Genomic DNA, 14,676 nt, shown 5'->3' with positions numbered 1-14,676 from the left:
TGACTTTCAACATTCAAGTTGAAATGTTGAAACATCTCAAGTAACACTGAAGTATTTGTAACATTCAAGTATTTGAGTAGTGAAACCTTTTACTATTGCATAGATGCATTTCAGGTGTCTTTGAAATAAAAGTAAGACCTCTTTGCAGATGTGGGGGTAATGTGGATACAGCTTGAGCAGACACTAAAGCAGCACTGAGCAATTCCATGCTGGCAGGACTGAGCAGCCTCCCTGCCCTCGCGACAGAGCCCGGTGCTGGTGGGGCACTGGACTGACCTTGCTCTTTGGGCCTCAGGTCTAAGGTGGCTCCCACAAACTCAAATCAGAGCATCTCTGCACCTTGCTTCCCATCCAAAACCTCCTCAAAAGGCACCAGCACGAGGGGGCTTGAACTCTTCAAGTCTTCCAGAACACTGCTGCTCAGCACCAGTGCAGCCACCTTAACAGCCCATCCTTTGTGAGAGCACCAGAGCAAGAACCAACACATCATGAACATGCAGTCCAGCTTGTAGGATATTCAGGTTCAGAAGCAAATAAACTTTTGGTAGGAGTGCCTGAAATTATCTAATTGCAGAAGCTGTCATTGAAAAGGCACCCCACAAAGCTTCATTTTGGAATAAGAAAATTTAAAGGGATTTTGAAAAGGTAAATTCTAAATAAAAATAAGTTATATCTTTTCCCTACCACTAGCTATAAAATACTATTTGTTTTGGAATAGTGGGGTTATTTCCACTTTCTTCCATTTCCTCTTGCCTTTTTGCTTAGGGAAGCTGAAAGAAGATGATTTGTTAATGACTCTTTTTAGAGTCAGAAATAGGTTTAACACATATCCCTGTGCTTGTTTGTATTTTTCAAAGTATTTTTCCATTTAAAAAACCCAATCAAACAAATGACAGCAAAGAAACCCAAAAAACCAAAACCCAAACAAATCTGAGTGGCTTCCCTTCCCCTCCCCGTTTCTCCCTGTCCTTCTGTTTCCTCTTCTGCAAGTATTTTTTCTCTAGAAAGCAGTAATTTAAAGCCTTGTTTTGTGAGACACTTTAGACGAGCGAATGTCTCCCTATTGAACTCCTGGTTCAGATTTGTAAACCAGCACTTTCTGCCTCTCTAAAAATGTGGTGAAAACAGATTTTGTGAAATTCCACAGATCCGTAAGATTCGTACATGACAAATGCACCACTTCCCCAAAAGTCTACAAATCTTTTGCTTAAATTTGTAACTTCATACAATTACTTCCAATAGCTCAATTACTTAGAATTTTCCCTACCTATCTGAAATAGTTTTTCTTCCTTGTGCTTAATAGAGTTGATAATTTTCACTATGGAAAAATTTCTGCTCTAATCTTCTGACTTATCTGAAATTCTGATAGTTTTCTTGCTTTTGATGAATGTGTCAGCTATGGTCATTTGCCACATTTGCCATTTTTAGAGACTTTTTCAGTGTACTTGTGACATATCCTTTAAGTCAAAATCTCATGTGGAGTAAAGAGATGCATTTCTGTTATTTCAGAGGACTGAATTACAGAGCTCTTAGTTTATAATTCGGTGTCATATGCACCAGTGACTGCTGAAGTGGGTTTTTCTTCTGTAAGATACAGTATAGGATAACTATTCTCTCTATAATAGTAAAACAACCCCCACCCCTATACAGACATATAATAATTCATTACTTAAATAAGAAGCTACTTCTTACCTCATCTGGGACTTGTGATGTCAAACACAGTTTCACTGCAGCAAAAAGAGCCCAAAGGAATAAAATAAGTGGATTTTTCTCCATTGTGAAAAATTGGATTTTTTTCTTCAGAGGCTCCCAGGCATGCAAACTAAAACTCTGATGTCAAGTGATCGTTTGCTAGAGGTGCTATTTCTTCTGCATTCTTAGGCAAATTGTTTAAAGGGACTCTCGTTCTCCTGAAGGAAAAATGAGTGCAGGATGCGGTTTGCGGAGCTTGCCTGTAGGCAGGAAAAATTCCCAAACACAGGGTACTTGCTGCAAGTTTTCACTGCAAAGCTGAATAAACCCTTCCTAACTGAATGACAGGATATCCTGACAGGGCTCTGTTCGTTTATCCCTCTCTCTGAAGCTGTTGACGGTACAAAAGCAGGGACACTGAACTGTTATGACAGAAGATGTTTTCTTCTTTTAGGTGGGCATGGATAGGGGACTGTGCTTGTTAACATTACAGCTTTTCAGCTAATCTAAGGCAGAGCAAAAGATCTCTGAAAGTTGGCTTATCAGCTCTAATAACATAGGGCTGATAACCCCTGAATGTGGTTCTGTGAGAAATACTACCCACTTTATCTCAGAAGGGCAAAAGAACATCTCCCAGCTTTCGTTAGCTGGATAAAATAAAGGGGGATTTTTGTTTCTTTTTGCTATTTTTATTAAATCATTTTGACTGATTTCCGGGAGCTAAGCAGAGGAAAATTAGCTCTGCTATGTTGCTTGCATATGATTGGGAAGGATGAGTAGACAGTCATTTTGATTTGCCCAAAGCAAGACTGTTTCCCTTAGAGCTGTTCAGCTCTTTTCTAGTGCTTCTCTTTGCTGCTGCTCTGGTCAGTCTTGTAAGGGCAGTTTCTCTCATGTTTTAAATACCTAATAATTTGGCTGCCTCCAGTTGGCAAGCTTTGCTTTATAATTTTTCAGTCATCTGAAGGCACTCCATAAGGATGCCTTAATACAAAGTTGTGCTTTGAAGCCAGGTTAAGATTTTGAAGAGCCCACAGTGGGTGTAAACATAGTGCTTTCTCCCAAATTCCAGTTTTGTGGTCATGGCTAGGTGCTGCATTCATCTTTAGACCACAAATGTTATGCTTGATGCAGCTCTAACCTATTGTCTTGAACTAGGTATTGTTCTCTTACTCGGTGGTGACAGACATATAATACTCAAATTCATCTACTTTTATTATATGCCTAAACTGAATACTGCAGATTTGCTGGTAGGAGATGGCAGGGCAAGATGTTTCCTGTGTGCTCATCAGATCCTGTTCCTTTCTGCTATATGATAAGGAAAGTAAATCATTTCTTGTTTACGCAGACAAGATAGCAGCCAGGGGTTGCAATGTACATGCTGACAGTACGTATGGCCCTGAGAAGTACCGTTCCTCTTTCCTGAGGTCAGGGCCTTTCATGTTACTTTGGGTTTGCATACAATGTACAATCTGGTCTGGCGGAAGGAATGACTCAGGTTTTTCTCCAAAAGAGCAGAATCCTGGAGGATCTCACCCATGTGATGATAGCTCTTGGCTGCATCCTGTTCTCCTTGGGATGTTTGGGAGTAAAACTTACCCTCCCTCTTCTGCTTTGTTGAAGCATGGGCAGGGTGGCTCTGTGGGCAGGGTCTGTGCTACCTGGGCTAAACATGCTTGCCTGGTCCCTCCGTATGTGATGGCAGGAGCCGACAGCTTCTGCAGCAGCTTGAGGTCAGGTGGATTTCTTGCCTGTTGCCACTTCAGATAGTGTGGTGATGAAAAGAACTGTAAATCAAGCATGTCCCTTTCCTGTCCTGTAGATTGAGATAAAAAGCAACACACATCAGCTCTCTTGTTATCTGCTGTTACCTCCCGTATAGGCATTTGTGTGAAGCAAACCCTTTTTCCCTTTCCTTCCTCTCCCTTCATGTCAGAGTGCTGCCTCTCTCCTAACTGCCATGATGAACGCTTTCCCTGCTCCAGAAGGACTGGCCACCCTTTCCTTGTCTTGGCAGAGAGTTTTTAACTTGTTTACGAGGGTTAAAAAAGAATAGTAGAGAATTTACTAGAGAATAAAAATAAAGAATAGTAAAGAATTTCTTCCTTAGATTAGATATTAGGAAGAAATTCTTCCCTGTGAGGGTGCTGAGGCACTGGCACTGGTTTCCCAGAGAAACCGTGGCTGCCCCATCCCTGGCAGTGTTCAAGGCCAGGTTGGATGGGGCTTGGAGCAACCTGGTCTAGTCGAAGGTGTCCCTGCCCGTGGCAGGGGATTGAAGCTGGGTGATCTTGAACGTGCCTTCCAGCCCAAACCATTTTGAAAGCCTTCTACAAAAATATTAAAACACAGATGTGTCTGTGGAGTTGGTCCCCTTGGTTGTTTTAGTTTTTAAATAATGATTATACAGGTGATGGAAGTGAGAGCAAGGAATGTGGGAAGACTGGACATGTATACACCTGAAAGCTGGGACCTATTTGACATGAGGGAGCTGAGCCAAGCCTCTCTGGAGCTATCCCGACTATTTGGATGCTCCCTGTCTCAGCTGCTAGTCACCTTTGTACCTTTGAAAGCAATCATCCTGATGAAAAAGGTTAGTAAGAGTCGCTGTGTGTGCTGTAATGTTGCAAATACAATACGCTGTGGCACATGCCTGTGCGTGTTATGGCCTTCCTCCACTCTGCTATTGCCCTGCTGGAGTGGATGCTCCTACTTTAAGCAGATGTAAACTGGTTGCCTTTTTACTTTCTTTATCCACTTACTGCCTCTCTCCCAGTTGCTCCTTTCTGTTTCTGTGCTGAAGATGTCAACCAACCTGAGAAACTGCAATGGTTCATTTATGTAGGTGTTCTTGAAATCATTTTTTTGTGCTGAAAATTATTTGTGCGTTACAGTGAGCTAGTTGTTTTTTATCAGAGCCCAGCATCTGGCACAGGAGATCAGTTCAAAAGTAAACAAAAACCAGTGGAGATACAAACGTGATGGCTGCTGCACTCACTTTCTTCTACATCCTTCTGATGGCCACATAATTTCTTGCATTTTTTAAATTTTTAGTTGATTATTGTCTACATGACTCGTGTTGTATATCATCCCCCTAAACTTTCTGAATGCGGAACTCTCAACCTGAGAAGGCTGAACAGCCGATGACGAGCTGCCAGAGACTCATACAAAGCTCAGCCATTTCAGAAGCAATCATATGACAAAAGCACCATTTTAGAGGAAGAAATAAAAAAGAAATATGACTGGTTTGAAGTACAGCACTCATTGCAGCCTGAACATTCATGAGCTCTGCGTAATAAAGGCTGGTACTGCTTTTCCAGTATGCCCCATCCTACTGTAGCTCAGCTCCTCTCCAAAGGGAGAAGCTTTGTTAGTGAGGTGTTAGAGTGTCAAGGGCGAGAGCAGTCTTGAGCTAAATTTAATATTCTTACTAAGTAATTTGAAAGAAAGCAGCAGAAAATAAATGAATTGCTGTTTTTTTTACTGTATGTGGCTTCTGCTTTGGAGCCAGTCACAGCAGGAAAACTGTCCCAGGGGTGTTTGAATAAGGTTTGAGGCTCCACATGCCTGAGGAAAGTCACTTTGCTCTTTGTTTGGAAACTGGCTAAAGCACCTTGCAGAGGGGTAGGAAAAGATAAAATGTGTTCAGAAGAAGAAAGCTTCCTAGGGAGAGGGAGGCTTTGGCTCTGCCAAGAGAAATGTCGGAATGCTAATTGTAGGTGGAAGGAGGGGGGGCACAACCATCAAGTTGCCTAGGAGGAGGCTTGGGGAAGGGGGGCAATATTTGGGAAATACTGCCTTTGATTAACACAGTCTTAATTGGAACATAACAAAGAGATTAGGAAAAAAAAAGAAGTTTGGCAAGTTAAATCTTTCCAGTGCCATACGTCTGAAGAAGCCAACGGTGGCCTATGGAGAGTCTGAATGGGCAATGTGGAAAGTTCTAGGGGTGTGTAATTTTATCTGTGGGGTTATGATAGCCATCATTTTGAAAGATGGTGACTATCAGAACTAATTAATTCTCCAAGCCCATAGGATGCATTAAGATAGAGCTGCAGCTGGTATGCTGAGGAATGCTGCGCGCCCGGCAGAGGCCATCGCTTTTATCAATGTTAATGAGGGAGAAGGCACAGACAGCTGATCTAAACCCGAATGTGTTCATGATGCATACAGCTGATGGCAATGCAGGCTGCCAGTCAAGGGGTGGTCTTAGCCATAGATTAGATCCTCATAGTGGCCTCTTCAGCTTTCTTTCTTTCCTCTCTCTTTTTTTTTTTTTTCCTTTTTCTTTTTTGTTCTCAAAAGAGTCTTTCAGCTGGTGAAATTGTAAACAAAAGGCATTCTGGCTGAGGCTGTGGCAGAGAGGGCTTTGCTAGGCAGACGTGAGGAGAGTTAGCGCGGCGCTAACTTGGACAACGTTATTTACTACAACTTTTAAGGGGGTGTTAGGTGGGGGAGCTGTAAGGCTGAGCTTATATTCAGCACTGTGCTCTAACGGGAACAAACACAAAGCCAGGGGCTGCTCGCAGGTACCCTCTGCTACCTTTCGTGCTATAACAACATGTTGCTTAAAAAAGTGAAAGTCATGTTCAAGCCACAGGTAAGGCCCCATGCCCTATAGTTCCTTCAGGATACAGGACTTACAGCTAAGTCCTTGATCTGTGGGAAGCATTCCCCATTTTCAGCTGTGAGACATTCAGGCCAAGACGTACAGGGGAGATGAAGCTACAGGGCTTCTGAGTGGCAATGCCACAGGGATGAAGAAAAGGACTTAGTAACCTGTATCTGGAAATGTGGGTGACATTAAAGCCATCTTTGTGTCTCTGTCTCTGCTCTGCGTCTCCTGCATTGTAGTTCTTAATAGACCATGCATGGACTGGTCCCGTGTTGCTGCCAGCTAACAGCGTGATAAATGCAGAAGCTGCAGCTCTGGTACAAAATCTTAACTTTTTTGAACACTCTGGCTCTTCCTGGTGATATAATGCTCTTCAGAATTATTTAATCTCATATTTAATGGAGTATAAATGTAACATATATTCCTTGCACATATTTGGAATAAAATGGATCACAGTTATGATCTGCTTGATAATTAGACCAAAATAAACTTGTAGCTTGAATTAACATCTGCCCAGCTTCAGCTTTAAGATGCGATCAAAGGATATCGGAAACTAGGAACAAATAAAAGGCTTACACAAGATGAGAAAGTGGCTCAAATGGATGACAATTCCCAAGCAAACCTATTTTTCAGTTTATAAACATCCAGACAGGAAGGAGACTGGGGCTGTTTGTATGTGTGTCTTGTACTTCAGCAGTTTTGCTAAGGTTGCAGTGTGTAAGGCCAAAACACCAGGGAAACCTTGAGGCTCCCAGACTGAGGACAGACAGAGGGATGTAGAGCATGAATTTCTGGTGCCGTAAATGTTACATTGATTTTTCCAACCCCATGGAAGATAAGCAGCACACACAGTGGCACACACGTTTCCCATCTTAACGGCTGGCAGTGGTACGATTAGGGACATTTGGAAACTGCAGGCACCATGAGGTAAGGGAGCTTATGGAGCCATGGAAGCAGCAGAGTGTGTTATTACTGTGGTGTTACTACCTGCTGACTTCCTTCCTTGCGTTAGACAATGCAGAGAGTTCGCTGTAATTTTGGCCTATGCAGAGCTTGTATGCGTTCATAGTAATGCTTTTGTTTTGACTAGTCAGACTTAAACAAAGTTAGCTTAATATAGTTAATAATTTACTAGTTATAGAATGGAACTGCAGATAATGATGTGGAGCAATCAACTTTTGCTCATTTTTTTCCCCCTTCCTTTTAAATGCAGCCTTTATAACATTATCCAAATGTGCATGTTTATGGCTATAGTGAATTGATTTCAGACAATTATCTTGTCTGAGAAAAGCCATCTCAAAATTTGTTTGAGAAAGAAAATCATGCAGAAGACAAGCTGGCATAATTTCCGCAAATCAAATCATGCAATATTATCTTGTCTTCCTCCTTATGATATATAAACTTGCTGTGGTTTACATCAAGCTAAAGGGATCTGTTACGTGCTGTGCTAGGTGGGTAATGCAGCGTGAGTATGCAGTGTGCTAATCCCTAAACCACACTGCATGGCAATCCCAAGCCTAACTTGTTACCTAAGGGCAACAAGTTGCCCACAGGGACATCTGATATTGCTGGGAAGAGCCAAGAGCAGAGCTGCCTGGCGTGTGGTGGCTGGCTGCAGGCCAGTGAAGGTTGCAAAACCACTACCCTAGAGCTGGACTTGGGATAAGGAAGCTCAGGCAGCGTTTCTGCCTCTGTATCTTACAGATATGGACAAGCCGCTCTCCCTTCTGCCTTGGCTACATCTTCTCTCCTTTCTGCCTTTTCTATAGCTTGTCTCCCTTTTGCTATGGGTGTGTGTCAGTGCCTCGAAAAGTGACACCTGGGGCAGGGATAGCTCCAGTGCAAGTTAATGTTGAAGCATTGCAGTTTCTATGTCAGCATCCCCCATCCCTCTTCAGTTCAGTGCCTTTCCTGCTGCAGCCTGCTCGGAAGGGGAGAGGCACATGTGGGCTTCCTACCTGCCATCTCCAGGGTCAGGCTTGCCTTGTCCTGGGGCTGTTTTACCGGGGACAGGCGGGGGTCCCGGGACGGAGCCTGGGACCCTCCCCGTGGGACCACCGGAGGGCAGCAGAGCCCAAGCCACGGCTTCAACCTCCCCCCCTGCAGCCCGCAGGGAGCAGCGTTTGGAAGGGACTCCGCGGTCCCCACGACCTCCTGCGAGAGCTCGGTTCCTGCGTGGGGAACCCCACAGATACCCAGAGGGGACATGCCAGGGTGTGAAAATGGGAACATGTTTATGTGATTGAGGTGCACTGATTTCCTAAAAATAGTTGGAGAGCACGTGGGTATAAATAGACATATATAAAATAAGTATGTTATATAAATACACATAGATATGAAATAAATGCATACGCATATAAAATAAATATATAAAAAAATAGAATAAATAGCTTAAATATTTAAAATACAGAAAAATGTAGAAAATAGAAAACAAACATAAAAAACAAGTACATAATATATAATAAATATAGACTATAAAAACAAATATATGAAAATATATAAAATAAATATATGCAAGTTCACCGGTGTCAATATTAAAATGGTGCATGGTTTTAATATAATGGAAAAGTGTGGAAGCATTCATCATGAGTTTTACTGTGTTCAAACAGTTGGGGAATACTTGTGCTTCATAGGAGGTTTTATTTTCTGCTTCGATCATCTACTTCTCAATTTTCTTTGTGTCTTGAGAAATCTGAACTCTGCAGAAGCAGGGAAAACAGGTACTATGAAAGAGACATAAGAACACCACTGATTTTGAACTGATTAGTTCAATATATGTTTTTAATGTTGTATAGAATGAGTATGGAAAACTGGAAGCATGAAAATGGGGAAATGAAAGAACCAGGGGCTTTCTTTCTCTGCAAAGGAAATAGGGATTGGGGGAAGCTGAGCCTAAACTCTCAATATTCCTCAGGCAGAACACTGGGGTCCCACAGTGCCTTGCTAATTATTTTCCCCACAAAATGTCTGCAAATTGCATTAATTACCCTGAATTCCTGTCTAGTGGATTCATTTATGGAGAACACCCTATTTGTACAGGCCTTCATATGTGCCCCTGTAGAGTTCAAGGAGCATCTGCATGACACTCTTAGTCATATGATTTAGTTTTAGGTGATCCTGTGAGGGGGTCTGGGAGTTGGACTTGATCCCTATGGGTCCCTTCCAACTTGAAATATTCTACAATTCTATGATCTACTTGCAGAGAGTGCACAGGACATGAGGTAGAGGGGAGAGGATATATCCAGATGCCTGCACAAATGTACGCTACATCTCAAAACCTGAGCACCTAGGGAACTATTCCCTTTCCCCTGGCTTCCACTGAGTTGTATATCCACTATGAATAAAAAATTCGAGTGATTTCAAGTACGCAGGATCATCTACTGAAGTTCCATCTGAAAGAATCCACTTTGTACCTAGTGTGTTGATGACTACATTAGAAAGTTTACTGTGATGAAGTAAACATACAAGGATTCTTTCTGATTATACAAAAAGCATGAGAAAAAGACTATACTTTGTGTTAAATACACTGGAAAGTCTAAATAAGCATAAAAATGTAAAGTCACTGTTGCTGGCAATGAGATTAGGCTGAGCAGACATATGCAGAAAAACCTCTTCAAAGGCTTGTATGTGTAACAAGGCTCTGTACCAGAAAGCACTTGTGAAGAACTGTGCAAAATCCTCATCTACAAACGTGGATAAGTTTTGGTTATGTCTAATGTAAAACCTCCCACAACCTACAGGTTTGAAAATTTTGATTGAGAAGTCAAGTATTTAGAAGTATGAAGAGTCCAGAATTAAGTGTCTTCCCCAACAGGATTATTCAGTTTAGCAATTAGAGACAGTAACATGAAGAACTAACCTGAAGAAAGGAAAAACTAGGTTATGTAGGGGTTATATATTAGTAATTTTCTAGCTGTTGAGTGCTTGATTTGTTTTCAAATTTTAAAAATGGAAATATTGTGGTGTTTTTAAAGCTTCTGACAATATAATCAACTAATATCTACTAAAAAAAAAAAACAAACAAGAAGAAAAAAGACCTGTAAATGGAGCTTTAATGTAGTTATTTCAAGTCCACTGAGGTTATAAGCAACAGAAACAAGGTCTGATGATATGAAATTCTAAGCGGGAACAATGTTAACACTTTGGCCCCTGTAACATCATTTGTCTTTGCAGATTTATCTTTTTTTGTCCCTGCCAGACAGTCTTCCAAGACTCTCATCCAGCACTATATCTCTCTGTGATTGCAGAATGTATTTTAATATCATTTAGCATGAGAAATGTTATAACAGTGTAAAGACAGACTCTTCCACATTCACAACCTCTTTAGCATCCTCTTCTTGTGCATCAGTTTTGACCTGCAGATGTGAAATAAAATCAAAACTTCAGGCATCAACTGGGTAAATAACATGGCAGAAGAACAGTGTGGCATAACCTCATGAACCCCACCTTGTTCAATAGCATTAATATGCTAAGGTGAAATAAATGTTAGCTTCTGGTTTCATCTCCTGCTTCCTAGAAGACCAAGTAGATAATTAAAAGATGGGGTCCGCGTATAAAAGATGGGGTCTGCATATTTTAGTGACAGAGATTCATTCCTATTAGAAAAAAATAGGAAGCGATAACTGCCTGTGTGGAGTAGACAGAAGAATAAAAAGAGAAAAAAAGAATAGAGGTATTATGAAGTGTGTAGAGAGGGTAAATGGGAAATTTTAAAATTTTCTTTTATTGTAAGTCTACACTAAGAGAATCTTTGAAAGTATTATCTTTAAAAAAAAAGACAAAGTAACAGTATTGGAAATAAGAGGTTAAAAAACTTTAAGTCTTTTCTGCAAGAGAAACTTCTTATTTTCTTAGTGTCTAATTGTAGGCAGGTAAGTCTTTGTATCTCTTAGAAGTTTGTGGTTGAGAAGAACAAGGCAGAAAACTGTTTCACTAACCTTCTATGCAGCATTTAGCTAGAATCTCTAAGAAACAAATTCTTCTTTCTTGTAGAAAATATCTTGATTTTTGAATAACCTTGCTTTGTTCCAACTCAGAATGTAAATGTTCACAGGTTGAGTTGAAGAAATTTTACTGTAGAAAAAATGAAAGTGTTCACCTTTTTCTTACTTATTTGCTGGGTAAAACATCTGCCTGGTGCACTGGACTCCTCAGTCATGTAGTAGCTTGTCTCCAACCCTGGTGAGGAGCAGAAAGGCTCAGAGCAGTTTGGGTACCTAAATACGTAGCATCCAGTGCCTCTTTAGATGCCTTTGGATGTTCAGGACTAGTGAGTGCTGTGGCCTTCTGGAATAGCACCTTTAAGCCACATGAGATACTATAGGCATTTAAAACAGTCCTAGACAATTGAAACACATCCTATGGGCACATGGCTCCAAGGAACTAGAAACTTGAAAGCATGAAGAACTGTAGAGTTTATGGGATTACAGAGGCCTTGTCCTAGGACAACTACAGTATTTCCTTTCCAAGTCCACATTAGGCAAAATTCTACAGAATCACAATTTTTAAGATTTTTAAGATTTCCTTCTTCCTCACTTGTTTGGCTTTTGTGGATCCACAAGTTGGGAGACACAGGCTGCTTGGAGGTCCTGGACGCTGCACAGCATGGAAGCTATATTCTGAGGGAAAATCAAACTGATGCCTCAAAATCAGTATCTTCTTTCAGAAGGTTTTTTGGAACCCGGTTTCCTGTTGGGAAAAATCACAACTGTTTGTTCATCTGATGCTGGCTGCAATCAGAGGGTAGAGTAGATTCTCATCTGTTCCCATCAACCACCGCTGAGTATTTCAAGACATGTTATGATGCAAGTTTTCTGTCTGAGATCCAGCTCTCACTGGCTTGGCACTCTTAGCTGTGACTAGTTTTTCAAAAGAGCTCAGTTCCCATTGTGACTATTATGACCAGGTTTTCAAAAGATTTCAGCACACTGAGTGCTGAGGTCCTTTGAAAACCTCCTAATAATTATTTAGGTGAGTAAATAGCATCTCAGCCTGGTTGTAAAAGTTGACTCTTTATGGAAATTCTTGTCACAAAGTGATGTATATTATCAACCTTAAATTTTCATGTTCCCTGTATGTGATTTGCCTTTATATGTTCTTGACATTTGAGCTGTTTTAAATACAATTTCCACTAAATCAGAATACTAGAGCAACTATAGGTTGCAGTTGGTTGTACTATTGTTAGTTCAGAATCAATGTAGTGCCTTTTTACATTGACAGATCTATCATGTTAAAACTTGAATGCTATTATTGAGCAAAGTTTCCAGATTTGCTGATACGTAACAAGAGAAGATGTGGTAGGAGACTAAGGGTGAATTCTTCAGTTAGTCTTATACCTCTAGAACAAAGACTAGGGGGAAAAGAAACTGTGCTGATGATGGTCTTGCACCCAAGGAGAGCAGGAGTGAAAGTTTTAACCACTGTGTCCATTATGAAGTTGGATTTAACTACATTGTGTCGCAGTGCTTAGTAGGCAAAATGCCCAAATTTGTATTCTTGGCAAAATTCCTGAGTTGAAGACATTATGAATTTAACCCTTAATGTATGTGAAAACACAAAAGCGTAACACCACCATCATGCAAAATCAAGACCCCATTTAGTCTTGTATCCTCTTCTTGACAGTGCACAGCACTGCCTCTCTAGCAAAAGGGGATAAAACCCAAGCTGAATTTAGAATACTGTTTTTAAAGAACTTTTCCAGTATTCCGGTTATAACCAGCTATTTTTAGCTGGTTTATATTCTTCCTTTTGCCTCCATAGCATCTTGTGACAGTGACTTCCCAATGTAATTGCATGCTGTGTGAAAAAGCCCACCTTTTTTATTTCAAACCTCCTGTCAGATACTGTGGTTGAGTGTCCCTACTTGCTGGGGTGTGAGAAATAGTTAATACTCTCTTTGTGACTTTGTGAAATTCTACCATATCCTTTCATCCCTTGCCCCCCATTATTTCTTTTCAAGGTACAAGGGTTATAGTTCATTCAGCTTCTCCTCATACTTTCTAGAACTCTGACCTGAGTTTTGCCCTTCCCTGAGACAAAACCTTTTCTAGTTCACCTCTGTTGCTTTGGAAATGGGGTGAACTAAGCTGCCTACAGCATTCAAGATGTTTGTGCCTCATAGATTCATATTGCTATACAACAGTATGTTCTTCTGTTTCATTCTCAGTTCTCCTTAAAATTCTTAGCATTCCATATGCTTTGCTGCCTACTCTTGAACATTTAGCTGATGTTTCAGAGAGCGAGCCACAAAGCTCCCAGATATTTTTAGGGAGTACAAATACTAATTTAAAGACCATCCTTGGGTCATGGTTATCTTTTCCATGTGAGAGTGGATTAATGCAGGATTTCATTTGCTGCTTCTCCTCCCTGACTTGCTGAAATCCTCTTGCAACAATTCACTCAATTTGCCTTACAATTGACTTCTCCAACATTTTCGCAGAGTCACAGAATGGTTTGGGTTGGAAGGGACCTTAAAGATCATCTAGTTCTAACCTCCTGCCATGGGCAGGGATACCTCCCACTAGACCATTTTTTGTAACATCATACGTTTTGTTGCCTCCATTTTCACCTATCTGAAAGCATAGTCATGTTTCTCACTTCCTGGCCAATATTTTCCCTTTAAGTTGAAAAATTGTCAGTCTGTTCCTTTATTTCTTATGTTTCAGGCAGTTAATAATCCATTTGAGGAACTTTATTTCATATCCTCTTGGTTTCTTTCAGAGGCTTTTGTAAAGGGCAGTTACACCGAAGCCTAAAAGACTGGGTCATATTAATGGGTATAGTTCTGGTAGAGCTGGGGATCTACAGTCCTTGGAAAAGCAGACTGTCTTAAGGAGATCACAAACCTGTAATCTATTCCTATTGTTGCAGGTACTGTGTAAGAAAATCTACTATCACTGTTTCTTGGCCAAGGTGCCCGGATGTGTCTTCATTTTACCATAAAAAGTTCATATTTCATCTGTAATTTCTTTATCCAAAAGCAATTAGTGCAGGCTTATGCCTCCAAGTGTTTTTACCCTTTGAGGAAGAGAAATTAAAAGTCTTTGGTCATCTTGGACTCATGTAGAACTAAGAATGATATGGTAGTGGTTTAGTAAAGTGAATTATTATTTTTGCTTAAAGTTGGGTAAGAATAGATAAAGTATATTATGTTGGTTTTTATGAAAACTCCATCCAGTGAGCAGCACATTGTTCTATCCTTTGAAAGCAAAGGTTGCACAATAGATGGAATTACAGTATTATTTTGAGCAGTCTTTGAATAATTTGTTTTTTGACTGGCTTGTTGCTATAACCTCATGCTGCCCCTGGTGTAATGTCTCTGGTTGGAAATTAGATATCTGCACAGAGCTGCAAACATCATCTGCAGAACA

The sequence above is a fragment of the Nestor notabilis genome, unplaced genomic scaffold (genome assembly GCF_000696875.1).
Source record: "Nestor notabilis isolate BGI_N333 unplaced genomic scaffold, ASM69687v1 scaffold1579, whole genome shotgun sequence".
Classification (NCBI taxonomy): domain Eukaryota; kingdom Metazoa; phylum Chordata; class Aves; order Psittaciformes; family Psittacidae; genus Nestor; species Nestor notabilis.
This window is presented reverse-complemented; position numbering follows the sequence as displayed.